Genomic DNA, 20,439 nt, shown 5'->3' with positions numbered 1-20,439 from the left:
TGCCACAAGCAGGCAGTTGCTGAACATCTCTCTTCTTCTCTGACTCAAGATAGGTCTAGAAGAAGGAGGCAAAAACAGTGTCTGGTGTGCCTTGAAGTAGAAGTTTCAGAGGTGGAGTCACTTGCGTGGCATGGCTTCTGACTGAAGGAATAGTGCCCTCCAACTTGGAAGAGTGTTTCCAGTACCCAGGCCACTTTGCCGTCTGATTCCATGGTCATTCCCTAAAAAGTTGAGTGGCAGTAGCTGTAACTTAGGTTTTAACTTAGTCCTTGGCTTCAAGTGCAGTGAAGTGAAATGAAGTGAAGTCGCTCAGTCGTGTCCGACTCTTTGTGACCCCATGGACCGTAGCCTACCAGGCTTTTCTGTCCATGGGATTTTCCAGGCAAGAATACTGGAGTGGGGTGCCATTTCCTTCTCCAAGTATGAATTAGGAATTCAGGCTCAAGGCCAGCAATTTGGTTAATCACAAGCAGGAGGCCAGACTCTACCTGGAGCTATTTGGCGGGTGGTGGCAGCAGAAGGTTTTCCCTGCCCCAGCCCCAAGGTGACCTTGAGCCCGCTGGTGAGACCTCTCCACCAGGGGATTCTGACTGTCAGCATTGTTTGACTTGTGAACTATGGGACCAAGGGGTTCTTTTGGGCATTCTGTATTTTTAGTTTCTTGGTGGAAGTTGGAGTTTGCATCTGCTCTGATAGTTGCACACTTCTTTCTCAACTCTGGATGGCCCTTCCTTAGACTTGGGGGCTGAGGTACAGGCTTTGGGTGGGCTTGTGTGGCTCATTGCACAGGTGGTGTGTCCCTGGTACCTGGGCCCCATGCCACGCTGAGCTACTGTCAGAAATGGAGCCGATTCTCTTGGTGATTTCTGTTTAAGTTGTGCCTAAGCACTCACTGTGGGCCAGGCTCTCTTCTCAGTGCTTCGGGTAAATTCCTTTGGCTGGTGCTCACAGCAGTCTGCTGAGCTGGCTGTACTGTGATTCCCATCTCGAAGACTGGTACTTCATTGCCTCAGTGACAACGTTGTTTCTTTACATTAGAAAGAAAATGAGGGTTTTTCAGTGTTGGTGACTGAAAACCAAAACCAAAACAAAAAAACCCCATGAAGCTGTGACTAACATCATCTGTCTAGTCATCCTAAGTGCGGGACAAGAGAGGAACTGTCAACCAAATTCCATCTGTGAACAAGAGTGTAGATGGCTTAATAAACTGGCCTTGCATTCTGTGGGCCTCCTGGATGTGTCTGTCCTTGGAAGTAACAATAACAACTAACAATAGTAACAAAAGAGCTGGAGTGTAGGAGTGTGGTTCACGCCAGGTGGTGGCCTTGCTCTCAGGGTCAAAGATGGCGTGAATTTAAGAGCCAGCATCACATCATGTAATGAAACATTCACAGATTTGGGGTTCAGTTTCAGGGCACAGGGGTTTCCTTGCGCCCTAGTAAAGAATCTGCCTGCAATGCGGGAGGCCTGGGTTCGATCGCTAGGTTGGGAGGATCCCCTGGAGAAGGGAACCACTGCCCACTCGTGTTCTGGCCTGGAGAATTCCATGGGCAGAAGAGCCTGGCAGGCTACAGTCTATGGAGTCACAAAAAGTCAGACACGACTGAGCGACCTTCACTCTCTCACTTCAGGGCACAGGAATTTTGTCAACGATTGTAAATTCTCTAACAACCAACAAGACAGTCTGCTCAGTGGAGAGTTTGATGAGCAGGCAGGCTGTCATACCCCAGGGAGAGCTCCCTGTACCTGGACCATCTCCACCTGCCCTGCGCTCGGGGGTCTAGAGGCGCCGCTCCATCCAGCCACCTGGCCTCTCGGCTTCCGGCTGCGTTCCCGGAAGTGGGCAAAGCCAAGTAAAAGTGGGCAGCGTCACCAGTTCTCCAGCTGGGGCCGAATGACAGAGCCGGGGGTAGACCAGACTCTTCCGCTCACACTGGGGGACGCTGACCCCGTGATAACAGGAAGGGCTGTGCCGCCGCCTCCCGGGCGTGATACTGCTGACTGCAGCGACCACTGAGCCCCCTGGGCCCAGGTGACTGGTTCTGTGGTTCGGCTCCCGAGAAAGCCGCTGCTGTCTGAGGACCTAGATTAAGAAAGGGACAGGGCGAGTTTGCCCCTGGACTGGGCCACTGTCTGCATCAATGACCTGTGCTCGCTGCTGGTCGCACTCTAACAGGTTGTTCACAAGGTTCTACATAATTAATCAGACTTAGTCGGTCCTGCTCTGTGGCAAAAAAGTAAAAACATAGCTGGTAGTTACATGCAGCAGTGTGACTTCAAAATTAAGCAGTTCTTGATACATTTTTAATTCTTTTTGAATACTCATTATTTCAAGTTGAACACACAAAATAAGGTGTTGACTGCCCTGCTGTGGATGCCCCTTAACTAAGTGACTGATCAAAGTTATGGTCCCAGATAACCTCCTGATAAGAGGTGCAGAGAAGGACACAGCCTTGCTTGGGGTATTGCTGCGGTAACCTGAATCTCGTGTGGGAAACAAACTACATTTGAGTCACATTCTACAAAGTAACTGGCCTCTGGCCTCTTTTCTGGGTATGCTAGGTCTTCGGTTGCTGCTCGGGCTTTTCTCTAGTTGGGGCAAGCGGAGGCTGCACTCTGGTTGCGGCGCGCAGGCTTCGCACCTCTCTCTGCAGAGCCCGGCTCCAGGGCCTGTGAGCTTCAGCGGCTGCTGCTTGTGGGCTCGAGAGCGCAGGCTCGGTTTGTGGCTCACGAGCTTAGTTGCTCTGCAGCATGTGCGGTCTTCCTGGATCAGGGATCGAACCTGTGTCTCCTGCATTGGCAGGCGGATTCTTTACCACTGAACCACCAGGGAATCCCTGGCCTCTGTACTCTTAAACTTTCAGGGTCAAGAAACACAAAGAAAGATGAGGAACTATTCCAGTTGAAAGAGTGCTAAGAGATCTGAGAACTATATACAGTGCTTAGCTGTGGACTGGATTCGGGGGAGGGTAGCTGTAAAGGACATTATTGGGTCAGTGGGCAAAATTTGAGTGTGAAGGTGGATGGGCCAATAGTATGCTAGCAATATCATGTTTCCTGAGTCTGATAACAGTGCTGTGACCATGTCCTTGTGTTTGTAAATACATGTGGAAGTAGGGCGTTGACCAAAAAGTTCATTTGGGTTTTTCTGTTACATCTTGTGAAAAGCCCGAACAAACTTTCTGGCCAATTCTATGTTTAGGAATAAGACGGCACATAGTCTAAAACTTCATGGGGTAAGGGGGAGGGGAGAAAATGATCATATGGACGTAGGATCAATGGGGCAAAGTGAAAGCAAGACATTGGTGAAGTTATCTAGGCAAAGAGTGTTGGCGAATTCTTTGTACTGTTCTTGCAACTTCTCTATGCATTTGAAATTGAAAGTACATCAGAATAAAAAGTTACAAAAACAAATGTCTGCCCTGGATTCACAGCAATGTAAAAATCTGCCACTGATAAAAGCTTACACTATTTCATCTTTTCTAAGATGCATTTTTTTCATCTTCTCACTTCTCTGAATTTGGGTTGAATTTTTTTTTTTTAATTGTTGTTGTTGTGCTGGGTCTCCGTTGCTGCACACCTGCTTTCTCTAGTTGAGGTGCATGAGGCCTGGTCTTCATTGTGGTGCACAGGCGTCTCACTGTGGTGGCTGCTCCTGTCGTGGAGCACAGGCTCTATGCTCACAGGCTTCAGTGACTGCAGCACTTGGGCTCGGTGGTTGTGGCACAGGGGCTTAGTTGCTCCGTGGCATGTCACATCTTCCCAGCTCAGGGATTGAATATGTGTCCCCTGCATTGGCAGATTCTAACCCACTGGACCACTAGGGAAGTCCTTGCGGGTGCATCTTACGATCAACGCTGTCTTAGAATTCATCGTGTCAAGTTTTGACAGAGTTTTCCTTTCTTTGTCCTTTGTCTTAGCATCAGAGGCACCTTGAGTTTGATGAAATGTGGTATTCTCTCTGGGCTCCCCTGGCGGCTCAGACAGTAAGGTATTCTCCCTGGCTCTGTTGTTTGAAGAGGTGGGAAAAGAAGATGGTGCTTTGAGTAGCTTTTTGTGTCAAGTTTCGCTCACAGGAAGTTTTACTCAGCTAGTGTCTTTGCCCCAGGCCAGATATCTAGCTGCCTTTGCTCATTTCCACTTCTGTGCCTGCTAGGTATTTCAAACTCAACACATTCCAGGCTGGATTTCTGTGTTCACCTCTACCCCCAAACTGCTCTTCCTCTGGGTTCCTGTCTCAGAGTGGAACCTGACTTTTAGCCAGAGTTGGCTCAAAATGGGCCCCTGAGAGGAGCGCAAGGACCCGTCAGTGCTTACAGAGATGGGGTGTGGGTGCATCCCGGTCTCACCTGGGACACAGGCTGATTTTAGACTGCCTAGTTTTTGTCTTTGGGCTCCAAATATCTGTGCCTCGTTTCCCCCATTTGTCAAATGAGGATATTTTCCTCAAGTCTATCAAGATAATGGACAAGCAAGTTCAGTAACCATAAAACTCTGAAATCCTGTGACTTAAAACAGGAGAGCATTTTAGGAAGACTTTTATAGTATCATTCAAAGTGAGCTCCCCGGAGAAGGCAATGGCACCCCACTCCAGTACTTTTGCCTAGAAAATCCCATGGACGGAGGAGCCTGGTAGGCTGCAGTCCATGGGGTCACTAGAATCAGACACGACTGAGTGACTTCACTTTCACTTTTCACTTTCATGCATTGGAGAAGGAAATGGCAACCCACTCCAGTGTTCTTGCCTGGAGAATCCCAGGGACGGGAGGCCTGGTGGGCTGCCGTCTATGGGGTCGCACAGAGTCGGACATGACTGAATCGACACAGCAGCAGCAGCAGCAAAGTGAGCAGCAGCAAAGTGAGCTCCCATGAAGCAGACCTGCTCTGAGCTCCCATGTCAGTGAGGGCAGGGGTGTGGGCAGCCAGTACTTCCTCCCAGGCTTCTTTCCCGAATGGAGTCCGGTTCCTGGGTGAGTCAGGGTGGTGTTGGTTTTACACCGGATGCTGGCAGGCGCCACCAGGAGCAGGGCTCTTTTATAGAACTGGCCGTGCCTGGTGCTCCCAGGGTCCTCTCCACCCTGGGGCCACTGGTCAGTGTCACTGGGAACTTGCGTGGCATCGTATTGTCTCACTAGTCTTGAACCGCTCATGTGTCAGACTTGGGAATGGCTCCATCTGAACCTTTTTAGCCCCGTTTGATTTAGGGGCTGCATCAGCTCAGGATGATAACACTTTACTATTTTGTTTGGCATGGACTTCAAGCAACTGCAATAGCAAAATATGGTGATTTCCCCATGGCCTGGTTTCTTCACTGCTGTGTTTTGTCTACATTTTGGGTGATTGCTTCTTGGCATTTTTTGTACAATAATTTTATTTATTTGTTTGTTTCTGGCTGGGCGGGGTCTTTGTTGCTGTGAGGCCTTTTTCTCTAGTTGCAGTGTGCAGGCTTCTCTTGCGGTGACTTCTCTTGTGCACAGGCTCTAGGGCGTGCAGGCTTCAGTAGTTCCGGTATGGGGGCAGGCTTAGTTGTTCTTCCGCACGTGGGATCTTCCAGAATCAGGGATGGAACCCATGTTGCTAGTGGACTCTTTACTGCTGAGCCACCAGGGAAGCCCACTTCTTGGCATCTCTGAGTCTGCTGCTGGGCCACTGAGTTGTTGGTGTTGACAGTGACCTTCACAGCAGGCTCATTCTTCAGAAGGAGAAACCCGGGGTTTCTGAGTTTTGCTGAATTCTGCGGACTTTTAAATATGTGTAGAGAACAAAGAAGATCAGCAATTTTGTGTGATTTGCCTTTAGGCTCCTAACGGCTTGGCTGGAATTTAAGATAAGAAAGTTGGATAACACTGAGCAGGGGCAAATTGTTCCTGCCACTGCTAAGTCACTTCAGTCGTGCCTGATTCTGCGACCCCATAGACGGCAGCCTACCAGGCTCCCCCGTCCCTGGGATTCTCCAGGCAAGAACACTGGAGTGGGGTGCCATTTCCTTCTCCAATGCATGAAAGTGAAAAGTGAAAGTGAAGTCGCTCAGTCCTGTCCAACTCCTAGTGACCCCATGGACTGCAGCCTACCAGGCTCCTCCGCCCATGGGATTTTCCAGGCAAGAGTACTGGAATGGGGTGCCATTGCCTTCTCCGAAATTGTTCCTAGGGTTTTCTAAATAGATTTTGTAGTCTTTGTTATTTTATTCTCTTGTGTTCTTTATTGCCAACACAAAATGAGAAAGGTTCTGGCAAAGGGAAAGTTTCTTAACAGATGAATAGAAATGGACCGGGACACAGAGTGTTTGGTTAAAGTAATGCTTTTAATTTGGGGGACTATCCAAGTTAATGTTCTTTCCTTATAATTAGGTTTCCTAATAGAAAATTCTTGCGTAACATTAGGACATTCTTGGTTTGGTTTCGAGCTAGAAGGACGTTTTCTCATATATTCTGGATTTCAGATTCCTGAACTTAGTCATGGAAAAACTTTTTTTTTTTTTTTTTTTTGGTATTTAAAACTGCTTTGTGGGTTTATATGCTATCAGTAGGCATGAGGCAGGATGTACAAGTTGGTAGTTCTGTGTAGTTAGACCTCAGTATGTGTTCACTTACCAACTCTGTGACTTTGAGCAAATTACCTAACCTCTCTATGCCTCAGTTTCCTTGCTTTTAATATAAGGATGATAATATATATACATACATATATATATATATATGGATGATAACAGCACCTCCCTCACAAGGCTAAATTCCTCAGTTTTAGGAACGTGCCCATTAAAAGATGAGTGCTCAAGAAATACTAGTTTTGTATTATTAAAAGTTTATTTAGCAAGAGCGAGCATTCTGTGGAGGTATCAAAGGTCGAGACATCTCTCCTGCGGCTCTGGCTGTCCGCGGAAAGTAGACTCCAGTGCCTGCAGGCTTTAAGAAAACCTCCTGGAGCCTGTTTTACTTTTTCTCTCTCAACGTTTAAGGTCACTTGACTGAAATAAAAATAAATTGCAACGGTTATCCTACAAAGAGAAACTACTCAGAATGGCAAAATATGCAAACATTTCAAAAAATGATGAACACAGATTAACTTTAAGGAAAGAGTATATTCACCAGGATGCTCTCATTACCCTGCAGGCTCCGTCCTTGCCTCCGCTGTGGAGGAAAGCAGCATGTGGAGTCGAAAGGTGTGCTAGATTTCTGCTTTGTTCTGCTAATTTCTGTAGTTTTTTTTTTTTAAAGATGAGGTTTGTGTGATGATACAGTTTGCAGGTCTGTCCATTTTCACTGTTGTTGAAAACACACACCTGGTGACTTCCTGGTGGTCCAGTGGGTAAGACTCTGCTTCCAGTGCAGGGGCTTGGGTGCTGTCCCTGCCTGGTTGAAGAACTAAGATCCTTCCTGCTGGGCTGTGTGGCAAAAAAAAAAAAAAAATACACCTGGTGTGCTGAGTTGTTGTTCCCTCTGGTTAGGCTTCTAGTTTTTTGCTGAACAGTTAGGAACTTTCACATAGCATTCTATGAAAAATTTTAGGTTTCCTCTTGTCTTTCTCTTTGGATATGAAAGCACACCCCTTGGTTTTTTCTTCCAGTCCCACCTCTGCTCCTTTATGTGGCTGGTGGGATGGGTGTCCAGTGGGGTCTCTGACCAGAACATCCTCAGTGGCCCTTCCCTGGGAGGTGGGTGGGAGTGTCAGCCCTCTCCTCCCCACCTCTGCCCCGGGCCAGGGAGGTGGAGCCAGCTCACCTGCACCCTGGGTGGAAACCTGTTGCTTGAGCTGTTTCAGTCTGGTTTCTTTAGTGATTAGTGAGAGATGGAGTATTTCCTGCCATACCAGTAAACAAGGCTGTCACAGCCATCAGCAATTCCAGCCCTCCAAATATGAATTTCTGAACTCTGAGGGCACCCGGGAAGAACAATGCCTGCAGTAAGGCAGCCATGAGGTTGCACCATTCCCTACGGTGAGCACTGAGGAAACTTAGGACGTGAAAAAACGTAGGATACTGACCCCAGATAGCTGAGCTGCGTGTGAGAGGAATGATTTTAGTGGGCCCAGACTCTTGCATCTTCCTATATGTAGAAAAGTGCTAAATTCCTTGAGATATCTGGTTTTCTTTAATTCAGAAAAATAACTTTTGATGTTCAGACTACTTGCGCTTTGTTGCAAACCTATATAACCTGACACCCTCCCCCCCTCCCCCAGGGTTACTTGAGATTACTTTAGGCTTGAAGTCCTAAAAATTCCCACCAAAAACCCGTAACTCTCAACTTTTAGGCTGTGACTCTTTTTTAAGTTGACATTAGCAAGATTGTGTCTATTAAGTGTTTACTTATTTGATGAAGAAAAGCAAGATCATGCCTGTCAGAATCAGCCTGTCTTCCTGGGTATCCTGAGGACATTGCTCTGGCAAGTGAACCCTGCAGACAGCAGCAGGGGTGCTTTGTGCCGACCTTCTGGTCTGTTCTTGGACTAACCCTAGGGAAGTTTTTTAAAAAATGACCTCTCTCGCTCATTAGTGTGAGCAAGGAGCCGTCACACTAATACCCACTCACTTCAACACTGAGATCTCAGACATTTTGGAAATGAAACAAAACGGTTTATGTGAAGTCTTTCTGGAATTTCTGGCTTCGATAGAGAACCAAACGCTGATAAAACTAGCCGGTTCTGTGACCAGTAATAACATTTCTGTAACGACACGTGTCCTGGGACCTGCACCCTTGGGTCTGCTCTGCCTGCCTCACTGCTGGCTGCAGCGTGCTCTCGCCTCTTACTTCGGACAGAGAAATATAGGTTACTCATTTGTTTCTGGAAATGTACCTGCACCCACATCTTTCCTCCACAGTGGCGTCCAGGGAGGAGGCGACCCACCCACCTCTGTTTACTGGGGCTGGTCCCGTTCCAGTGCTTCAGAAGCTGTGTGCAGGCTGCATGTGGCACAAAAGGGAATTGCAGCATCACATTCCACACTTGTGTTGCTCAGGTGGGAGGAAGGCTGAGACTCCTTGGGAAGTCAATGACCGACCCTCTGAAGTAAGCTGAAGTGATTTTGTTTGATCAAACTAGCTATATATGCCTTAGCATTTATAAACCTGCAGCAGGATAGTGTATTGAAATTCAATGTATATTTGTTCTGTTTTTTCCATTTTAAGATGGTACCAGATCTTGGTGTTCCCTTGCCTCCAGGATTTTTTTTTAAATTGGAATCAAAGGATGGAGGTTTTTTTTGTTTGTTTGTTTAATTTGGCTGCACTGAGTTTTAGTTGCAGCATGGGGGCTCTTTAGAAAGATCAAAAAGATTGTCTTTAGAAAGAATCCTAACATCGTCCATCAGGTGAATGGCTGGACCCACTGTGGCAACCCTCACCTGGAACACTGCCCTCCGTGAAATGACAGCCATCCGTGCAGCCTCACCGATGCTGAAAGAGAGTCAGTTCAGAAAGGCCATGTGCTGTAAGGATCCATTTATATGACATTCTGGAAAAGGCAAGACTGTGGGATCAGCAAACATGGGCAGTGTTAGGACTGTTTGAGGTCAGCACGTGTTTTTGGTGATGGAACCCTTCTGTGTTCTCATTGTTGTGACAGTTAATACAAATCTGTACATGTTAAAACTCTTGGAACCATATATATGCATGCATACATGGGTCAATTTTTGTGTAAGCAGTTTTTTTTTTTTTTTTAAAGGGAGAGAGAGGTCATTTTTAAAAAAACTTCTGCCTTTGGCCCTGTAATATAACCCTCTAGGGGGACTTCCTGGGTAGACCAGCATTTAACACTCTGAACTCCCAATGCAGGGGGCCAGGGTTTGATCCCTGGTCAGGGAACTAAATCCTGCATGCTGCAATTAATTTTTTTTAAATGAAAATAAAATGTGTTTCTTGTAGACTGCATACAGTTGGGTCATATTTTTTTAATCCATTCTAACAGACTCTTTTGATTGGTGTATTTAGACCATTCACATTGAAGGTGATTATTGATATAGTTGGATTAATATCTACTCCATTTGTAAAGGAACCTTCCATTCATTGCACTTATTCTTTGTTACCTTTTTAAAATATACTCCATTCTTTTTTCCTGTCTTCTCTGACTTTAATGAGCATTTTATATGATTTCATTTTCTCCTCTTAGCATATCAATTCTTCTTTTGAAAAAAAAAATTATGGTTGGCCTGGAGTTTGCAATGTACATTTGCAAGTAATCTATGTCCACTTTCAAATAACTCTGTTTCACTTTACAGATAGTGCAGGTACCTCTTAACAGAGTATTCCCAGTTCCTCCTTCCTGTTCCTTATAATGTTGCAGTTGTTCATTTCCCTCATTCATAAGCTATGATCACCAGCACATTGTTGCTATTTTTATTTTGAACAGTTATATATTGAATCAGCTAATAATAAAAACATGAGGGAATTCGCCAGTGAACTAGGGGTTAGGGCTCTGTGCTCTCACTGCTGAGGGTGTGCATTCATCCCTGGTCCGGGAGCGAGGATCCCACAAGCCACGAGGCGTCGCCAAAAACAAAAAAAGAAAGAAAAAAGAATGAGATGCTTTATTTTACCTTCATTTATTCTTTCTCTAATGCTTTCCCTTTTTAAATGTTGATCTGAATCTCTGACCTATTAGTATATATTATTTTCCTTTTCTCTGAAGAACAACAGTTTTTGCAAGGCAGGTCTCCTGGCAATGCATTCCTTCAGTTTTTGTCTGAGAAAGTCTTTATTTCTTCCTCACTTACGAAGGATAATTTCTTTGGATATACAACCATAGGTGGGTGGTTTATTCATTCAACTCTTCAGATGTATTACTTCATTCTCTTGCTCATGTTTTCTGACAAGACATGTGATTCTTTACTTTGTTCCTCCACAGGTGAGGTGGTTTTCCCCCCTCAGGCTTTCCTTAAGGATTTGTCTTTGGTTTTCTGCAGTTCGAATATGATGTGCCTAGGTGTAGTCCTTTGGTGATATATCCTGATTGGTTGTTCTCTGAAATTCCTGGATGTGTTCTCTGGGATCCGCCATTAATTTTGGAAAATTCTCAGCCATTGTTACTTCAGATGTTTCTTCTGTTAATTTTTTAGTTCATCGTCTCATATTTCAATTATGCATATATTACACCTTTTGTAATTGTCTCACAATTCTTGGATACTCTATTCCTTTTTCTCCCCCTCCCCATTAGTTTTTCTCTTTGTTTTTTAGTTTGAGACGTTTCTAGTGATATAAATTAATTGCTTACTGAATTCTTTCCTCACCCATGTCCAGTCTAGTGATGAATGTATCAAAGGCATTCTTTATTTCTATTACTATATTTTTGATTTCTGGCATTTATTTTTGCTTCTTTATTAGAGTTCCCATATCTCTGCTTATATTGCATGCATGCTCAGTTGCTTCAGTCATGTCTGACTCTGCAACCCCTTAGACTATAGCCTGCCAGGCTCCTCTGTCCATGGGATTTTCCCAGACCAAACCTGTATCTTCTGCATTGCAGGTGGATTCTTTACCACTGAGCTTCTGAGGAAGCCCCTGCTTGTATTACCCATTGGTTTTTTTGTAGGTTGTCCACTTTTTTCCCTTTACAGCCCCTAACATGTTAATCATAGTTAAACTCTCAGTCTAATAATTGCAAAATCTTTGCCATATCTGAGCCAAGTTCTCATGCCTGCTTTTTCTCAGGCCTCCTCAAGCTCTGCTTTTTCTTGCCCTTAGTTTGCCTTGTAACTTTGTGTTGAAAGCTGGACTTGTGGTAGATATCAGGCTTCAGATGCTTCAGGTGTCTTCTGTGGTCTCCCTGTTGTCTCTGGGTTTTCCCAGAAACTCTATCTGAAACGGAGTCTGTGTCTGGCAGTGCCCGTGGTATAATGCATGGCTTTCCTACCAGGGCCCTGTGCATGTGGTGGAGAGGTGCTGGGTGAGGGAGGCATTCCTGTGAGGCAGACTGTTTTGTGGTCATGAGGTCCTGGACTGTGCCCTTCAGAAGTTTCTTAGCTCCCACTCATCCTTTTTTTTTTTTTTGCCTCTGTCCCAGTTGTAAGACAGGAAGGCTAGAAGAGATTCCAGTTGTCAAGTTGCTCTTTGCCCTTCCCCCATGTCTGATAAGGCTCTGTCTGATAAAATAGTTTATTCTGAGGCAAGACACACCCTTTGGTATGGATGTTTTTGAAAATGGTTACTTTTCTCTGGGTACATTTCTAAACTGTTAGTTTTCTTCTCGTCCCTGTCTAAATAGTGAAAGTCTAATTCTTTTTTTTCTCCAGTCTTTATCATGAAGACCCCATGGGGCTCCTGGAAGTAAAACTCATGTAAGTGTGTCATCCCCTTTCCCTCCCCCTAGCTCAGGAGTTTTAAGTTTGATCTCGCCACCTCTAGCCTCCAGCATTTGTCAACTACTGTTTATGTGGTTCTACCAGTTACTGGCTTTCGGAGGATTCTGCCCCAGGAAAGCTGTGAAACTGAAAAAGCAGTTGTTCTGTCCATTTTTGCTTTGTGTTTTTTGTTGAACTATTTTTAGGTATGCTGCTAAGTCGCTTCAGTTGTGTCCGACTCTGTGCGACCCCACAGACGGAAGCCCACCAGGCTCCCCCGTCCCTGGGATTCTCCAGGCAAGAACACTGGAGTGGGTTGCCATTTCCTTCTCCAGTGCATGAAAGAGAAAAGTGAAAGTGAAGTCGCTCAGTCGTTCCCGACTCTTAGCGACCCCATGGACCGCAGCCTACCAGGCTCCTCCGTCCATGGATTTTCCAGGCAAGAGTACTGCAGTGGGGTACCATCGCCTTCTCCGATTTTTAGGTATATCTCAGTTCAATTCAGTCGCTCAGTCGTATCCAATTCTTTGTGACTCCATGGACTGCAACATGCCAGGCTTCCTTGTCCATCACCAGCTCCTGGAGGCTGCTCAAACTCATGTCCATCAGGTCAGTGATGCCATCCAACCATCTCATCTGCTCTTGTCCCCTTCTCTTCCAGCCTTCAATCTTTCCCAGCATCAGGGTCTTTTCTGATGAGTCAATTCTTCACATCAGGTAGCCAAAGTATTGGAGCTTCAACTTCAGCATCAGTTCTTCTAATAAATATTCAGGACTGATTTACTTTATGGATGGACTAGTTAGATCTCCTTGCAGTCCAAGGGACTCTCAAGAGTCTTCTCCAACACCACAGTATATCAATTATCAACATCAATACCACAGAGTATCAGTTCTTTGGCACTCAGCCTTCTTTATGCTCTAACTCTCACATCCATACATGACCACTGGAAAAATCATAGCTTTGACTAGACAGACCTCTGTTGGTAAAGTAATGTTTCTGCTTTTTAATATGCTGTCTAGGTTGGTCGTAGCTTTTCTTCCAAGGAGCAAGCATTTTTTAATTTCATGGCTGCAGTCACCATCTGCAGGGATTTTGGAGCCCAAGAAAATAAAGTTTCTCACTGTTTCCATGGTTACTCCATCTATTTGCCATGAAGTGATGGGACTGGATGCCATGATCTTAGTTTTTTGAATGTTGAGTTTTAATCCAACTTTTTCACTCTCCTCTTTAACATTCATCAAGAGGCTCTTTAGTTCTTCTTTGCTTTCTGCCATAATGGTGGTGTCATGTGCGTATCTGAGGTTATTGATATTTCTCCTGGTAATCTTGATTCCCGCTTGTACTTCATCTAGCCTGGCATTTTGCATGATGTACTCTGCATATAAGTTAAATAAGCAGAGTGACAATATACAGCCTTGATATACTCCTTAGGTTTATCTACATTTAGGCTTATTATATCTTCTTGGTGAGTGGACATTTTGAAATCATTTAATGCCCCTCTTTATCTCTCGTAATTTCCTTCCTCCAAAGTCTACTTCTTCTGGTGTTAATATAGTCACTCTACATAAAGAAATATCGTTTTGTATGGCTTGTTTTACCCATCCTTCTACTAAAACATGAAGCAGATTTCCTGAGGAGAGCATGTATTTGGGTCTGATAGTCCCTTTCTTTTAGTCTGTGCATTTAGACCATTTACATTTAATGTGACCATTAATATATTTGGGTATAAGTCTATCATTTTATTATTTGTTTTCTCTTTGTCCCCGTGTGTGTTTATTGAGGTATAGTTGACATATAACTATCCTCTATATTTTTATTTCTATTTTTTTTCTTTCCTGGATTACTTGAATGTTGCTCAGTGTTCCTTTTTTTTCTATTTCATTTTTTTCTTCCAGTTTTATTGAGATATAATTGACATACAACACTGTATAAGTTTAAGGTCTATAGAATGATTTTACTTACATACATCTTGAAATGGTTACCACAGTAGGTTTAGTGAACACTTTTCATTTCATATAGATGCAAAATGAAAAAAAAGAAAAATAGTATTTTTCCTTATTAGAACTGTTGAGATTTACTGTCTTAACAATTTTCATATATAACATAGAACAGTGTTTATTAATTGTATTTATTGTATTATAGATTATATCCCTAGTACTTATGTATCTTACAACTGGAAGTTTGTACCTTTTTTAAAAGAATGTATTCATAGATAAGGTTTATTCCAGTGTTTACATAAAAATGAGTTAATGTAGAACAGGAAAAGGTTTTTCCAAAGGGTTAAAATGTATCAAACAATAGAACTTGGTCCTTCCATTTAGTTTGAATTCAGTTGGCTGACTGCATCATTATTAATATCCACCCTCACTGATCATTTTCATCACACACAATATCAAAAGTCTTCTGGTGGCACTTCCTATTTCCCTGGAAGTCTCTTAAACTACTTTCAGTTACAAAAGAAGGGCAAGGATTTTATCAGCTCACACTCTACTCCATTGGAGACAAAAATACATCCCTCAATTCTCTTGTTTAAATTGTGGCTCTTGGAAAACAGTGTCCGAATGAAGAAATTAGCACTAACACACAAAGAACACAGTATAATCTCTCTATAACAGTAACTTTGCTTCAAATTTTTTTCATTAAGAATTATTTTTATTATCTCTCCACAAGGAAGTTATAAAAATACCTGTAAAAACATTGAAAAAGCTCTTTAAAATCCTGGAATGAAGAATTCTGAAGTATGAATTATGATACGTCTATGATTTGCAAATAAAAGAATCAAATAAATTCTACAAGTTGGAATTTCTGAATGACTTTGGTAGGAGTTTACCAGAAGGAGCTAAAACATCAGACCTTAACAATTTTCCGTTTTCATCTCAGTTGAATCTTTGATCTGTTGGCAGGCACAGTGCACACAGGAACCTGCTTCTGCCACTAATGATGGAGTCAGTCTGAGGGACAGATATTTGTATCCTGCATGCACCAGGCTCTTCCATGCAACTGACTGGAGTGGTCTTCCCTTATTTGTTCCATCATGTTTTAAATAAAAGTAAATATACATATGGTAAAACATTTAAATGGTACAAGAGGATTTAAAATAATCAGTAAATATCCTTATCTCCTATAACCTAGAAAATCTGATGTTTTCCAAATCATCAAACAGTCATATGAATAATTTGCAAAGTGAAGTCAACCTTAGAGTCTCTTCATCTGATTCTCAGGATTTATGGAATACCTTGATTCTCTCATATTTTACCTCTGGTACAGAGGAAAGCCATGCAGTCTTCTCCTTCTCAAAAAAACTAACTAGGAAAGCAACTCACACACTCTGCTCAGAGACAGCAAGTGCAGGCAACACCTTGTACCCCCTGGATCTGGTCCTAGCCACGGGCAGGGGCTCTGGTATCCACCAGAGACACGGGCGGGTGCCCGAAGCCCTGCCGTGCCCTTGAATGCCTCTGATCCTCCGGGCCAGCTGAGCATCCTTTGAGGAGAGCTCTGCCGCCTCTTGCAGGGCCAACAGGGCCTGGGTTTGCCAACTGAAGTCCACACCACGAGTGAATTTACCACGTATTTCTCTTGCCGGTGAAGGAGCGGGGATGGGGGGAGGAGTGGAGAGGAAAAGGAGACTCAAGAGAAGATAGATTGTCCGCGAGTCTCCGTGAATCTTCACCTCTGTTCTTCTTTCCTGGTGCTTACTCTTGGGACCTAACTGGTGGCTGGTGTCAGCTGCAGGGAGCTTAGAGACGACGGGCACGGCTCTCCTGGTCTCGGCGGTGGGAGAGGAGGAGACAGTCTCTCGGGGCAGGGGAAGGGACGGGAGGCTGGTTGGATGAGAGAGTTGCAGGCGGCAGAAGGGGCTCTTTCTTAGCAGCAGGCGCGTGCCCTTCTGGAGCGCTCGGATCGCCTGCAGGAGCGCATGTCTCCAGCGAGCCCGTGAACGGGAAGGCGCGCCTGGACAGGGGCCGGCGGGCGGGCAGCGGGAGCCGGGCTCGCGGCTCCGGTGGGCCGGTGGCAGGCGCGCAGAAGGTGTTTCGGCCCCGGGGCTCCTTCTAGATCTGGGTCGGGGGCAGAGGCCGGGAGGGCTGGGTCTCCCCGCCTCACCCGGCTGGGTGGTACTCTGGAAGTTTGTACTCTTTGACCAGATTCTTCCAATTCCCCTCCCAACACCCCTCTGCGTACCTCCAATAACTACAAGCCCCATCTTTTTTTCTATGAACTTGTTTATTTTTGAAGTATAATTGACTACAGCACTCTGTTAGTTCCCCGGTGCACCGCATAGTGATTTGACATTTCTATACATTTCAAAATAAATCTGTCACCATGAAAGGTATTTCTTTGTTACTGACTATATTCTTCTACATTATTATTGACTGTATTGTTGATTATATTCTTAGTGTTCCATTTTAATAATTTTTATTGATGTTTTTCACCATGTATCTCTATTTTAGTAGTTGCTCTGGTGATTATAGTATTCATATTTAGCTTTTCTCTGCTTGGAAATAAGACTGTGCCACGTCAAGGGGAACATAGAAGCCACACCACCACTTAGTGCTATGTCTTCATGCATCAGAAACTGCTTCAGACAGTGTTAGAAATTTTGCTTTCTGCTGTCATACATATATACATACAAAACAGTCTCGGGACTTCCCTGGTGGTCCGGTGGCTAGGACTCTGTGCTCCCAGTGCACGGGGCCTGGGTCTGATCCTTGGTCGGGAAACTAGATCCCACCTGCTGCGATGAAGATGGAAGGTCCCAAGTGCCACAGCTAAGACCTGGCACAGCTACATAAATACATAAAAATAAACATTTCTTAAAAGTAAATGAGAAGTATAAAAAGCTGACTGCTTTAGCCACTTCTTAAAAAAAAAATTAGGGACTCCCTGGCAGTCCCGTGATTAAGACAAGGGTTCTACCCCTGGTCAGGGAACTAAGATCCCACACATTGGATGGCACAGACCAAAAAACCATAAGTCTCATATTTACATAGTTATTTGCCATTTCTATTTCTCTTTCTTTATTCTTGAAATTTGTTTCCCTCTGGTATTTTTCTCTTTGAACCTGAAGAATTTCCTTTAGCCTTTCTTTCAGAGTGGGTCTGCTAGAGAGCTCCCTTCTTGCTCTAATGCAAATGGTACAGAAGGTGAGGATTCAGCGTAGCACTGCTGATCAGTGAGTGTCCAGGGTGCCCGGTCACTGCTAAATTGCCTTGTGTGACCGTCATGGTTAGTGTACTGGAATTGCCTGGTTTCAGTCACACGACATGCGCACCACACGGCAGACAGCTGCCCTGTCCTGGGCCAAACAGGCAGAGGCAGCTGAGCTGGGATGAGTGCTGTCTGATAGCCGCCTTTGCTCCTTCTGACTCAGTGGCCCACCTGTCTTCTTGAAATTTGTGCTCCCCTTCCCTTGTGATGGAGCAAAGTCCAGACACCAACCATACGCTTCCATGGGCGCCTGGTGACACGGGAGCCCTGTGCATCAGCTTTTCCAAAACCATCAGATATTTCTCTCTGATAGTACAGAATTAAATAGGAATTTAATAGAATTCAGTGGAATTAAATAGGTGTCTTTCCCCCCTCATTAAAGAAATTTCAGGCTTTAGAAGAAGGCAGGGGAATACTCGGGGGTTTAGGGACCTCTTGAAATCATTTGAGGCCAGGCTGGCTTTTCAAAAATATTTAGTATTTATTTATCTATTTGGTATGTCGGGTCCTGGTTTCCACACGCGGGGTCTTCGTTGTGACTCTCTAGTTGCGGCTTGTTGGCCTAGTTGCTCCATGGCATGTGGGATCTTAGTTCCCCAACCAGGAATCGAACCTTTGTTCTCTGCATTGCAAGGCAGATCTTAACCACTGAACCACCAGGGAAGCACCAGGCATATGTATGCAGACCAAGATACACGACCTTCAGACACACAGAGAGGTCCCCTTCTCAGGAAGGCCTTCCCCATCTGCCCCATTTCAGGCTGTGAGTTGATGATACCCCTGCTGCTCTGTTTCTCTCATGTTACTTATCACCGTTTAAGACAGGGTTTGCTTATTTGCCAGGTTTGTCTGTTCCGTTAGTTGCAGTGTCCTAAGTGCCTAGAATGGTGCATGCTCAGTAAATTTTTTTTTTTTTTTTTTTTACCTTGCTGCACGGCTTGTAGGATCTTAGTTCCCTGACCAGAGATTGAACCCGGGCCCTCAGCAGTGAAAGCATGGAGTCCTAACCACTGGACTGCCAGGGAATTCCCTCAGTAAATAATTCTGGGATGAAAGAACAGTTTTGCAACTTGCTTTTCTTCCTTTTTAAAAAGAAGTTGTCCCTGACATCCTCCCATGGTGTACATAACCACACCGGGCATCTCCTCTCTTTTCATGATCCCCCTGCTATCCTTGGGCTTCCCAGGTGGCGCTGGTGGTAAAGAACCTGCTTGCCAAGGCAGGAAACATAAGAGCCCCAGCTTCGATCCCTGGGTCAGGAAGATCCTCTGGAGGGAATGGTGACCTACTCCAGTATTCTTGTCTGGAGAATCCCATGGAGAATCCCATGGACAGAGGAGCCTGGCAGGGACTGTAGCCTGCCATACAGTCCCTGGGGTCACAAAGAGTCAGACACAACTGAAGTGACTTAGCACACATGCGCACTGCCATCCTAGCTTGGTCCTAAAGCTACAGAGTGTGCTGTTACTGCCTGCAAGTGATTTGAGGGAAGTGACATGCTCTGGGACCCTTGAGCTTTAGGATGGAGAAGTACGGGCCCCTGACGTGGCCTCTTCTGTGTGAAGGAAGGCCGTCTGATATGCTGACGCCCCGACACAGGCCTGTCCTTTCAGGTCTTATGCGGGTCATTATATGATAGTCCCTGGTGCCTCACACAGTAAAGAATCTGCCTTCAGTCGAAACCCACTCCAGTATTCTTGCCTGGAGAATCCCCATGGACAGAGGAGCCTGGCGGGCTACAGTCCATGGGGTCGCAAAGAGTCGGACACAACTGAGTGACTAAGCACAATCTGTTGAAGGAGGTTGTACAGGTCTCATGAGTCAGAAGCTGGCAGGTAACTGCTGAAAAGCAACCGTGCTATGGAACCTAAGACCCTGGAGAGCATCACAAGGCGTTGGCAGTGAAACCACCTCCTGGGAAAAGCGGGAGGCTCCAGCTCGTGCCTCGCCTTTGCTGCTTGCTGATAGGAAATGAACAAGTGCCTGCCAGGTGCCACTGCTGTGTGATGACACGGGGGTGCAGACCAGGTCCATCTCCTTTGCTGTGCTTTTTGCAGCACTCCAAACCCACCCGCCTGGATGCTGTCTATCTCTGGCTGATGGCTTGTGATTGGCCCCCAGCACATTTCTGCAGGGGAGCAGGGCTTCTTGTCAAAACCACCTGGGTTCCAGGGAGTAGAGAATTAAAACATCTAAGAGGAAAGAATACAGGGATTGTGTCTTGGAGAAAATGGGATGGTTTTGAATAAGTCTTTGTGTTTGGAAAGGGTGTTAAGAAGGAAAAAGGCATCTGTGCAAATTACTTTGGTCACCTCCTTTAAGAAGACCGCCTTGATGGTTCATCTAGTGGTTAAGAATCTGCCTATGGTACAGGTTCCATCCCTGGTCCAGGAATATTCCATATGCTGCAGGGCAATGAAGCCCATGTACCACAGCCTCTGAGCCTGTGCTCTAGAGCCTGCGGGCTGCAGCGTCTGAAGCCCGTGCATCCTAGAGCCAGTGCTGCACAGCCAGAGAAGCCCCCGCAACGAGAAGCCCGCACACCGCAGCCAGAGAGCGGCCCCCATTTGCCGCAGCCAGAGAAGGCTCATGTGCGGCCGCGGAGACCTGGCACAGCCCAGAGTAAATACATAAATAATAAGAGCAAAGAAGATAATAGTAAATCTTAAAGAAAGATTTCAGACCACTGAAAGATTTTTAGAGGTTCCAAGGAGACAAAAATTATTATGAAATGAATGCTTAACCACTGCTTGTTATACTCAACATATTTTAAAATTAAGTTTTATTGGAGTAGAGTTGCTTTGCAATCTTACTTTAGTTTCTGCTGTACAGCAAAGTGGATCCGTTATATGTATACATATATCCCCTCTTTTTTAGATTTCTTTTCCTACTTAAGTCACCACAGAGCATTGGATAGAGTTCCCTGAGCTATACAATACGTTCTCATTAGTTATCTCTTTTA

The 20,439-nt window shown here is 45.1% G+C and overlaps 1 protein-coding gene across 3 annotated transcripts in view; it reads left to right on the top strand.

The window, feature by feature from the left end:
• The window catches only part of LOC113903700 (ninein-like protein), a 96,684-nt gene that overhangs the window by 2,190 nt on the left and 74,055 nt on the right, over positions 1-20,439 (top strand). Inside the window, exon 2 of one of the 3 annotated variants that reach the window (XM_027560261.1) lies at positions 8,816-9,003. The exons of the other annotated variants lie outside the window; for them this stretch is intronic. The gene's annotated coding sequence lies outside the window, so the exon portion shown is untranslated. The remainder of the gene's footprint in view (positions 1-8,815; positions 9,004-20,439) is intronic. 3 annotated transcript variants of the gene reach the window in all.

Source organism: Bos indicus x Bos taurus, chromosome 13 (genome assembly GCF_003369695.1).
Source record: "Bos indicus x Bos taurus breed Angus x Brahman F1 hybrid chromosome 13, Bos_hybrid_MaternalHap_v2.0, whole genome shotgun sequence".
In the NCBI taxonomy this organism is placed as follows: domain Eukaryota; kingdom Metazoa; phylum Chordata; class Mammalia; order Artiodactyla; family Bovidae; genus Bos; species Bos indicus x Bos taurus.
This window is presented reverse-complemented; position numbering and strand designations above follow the sequence as displayed.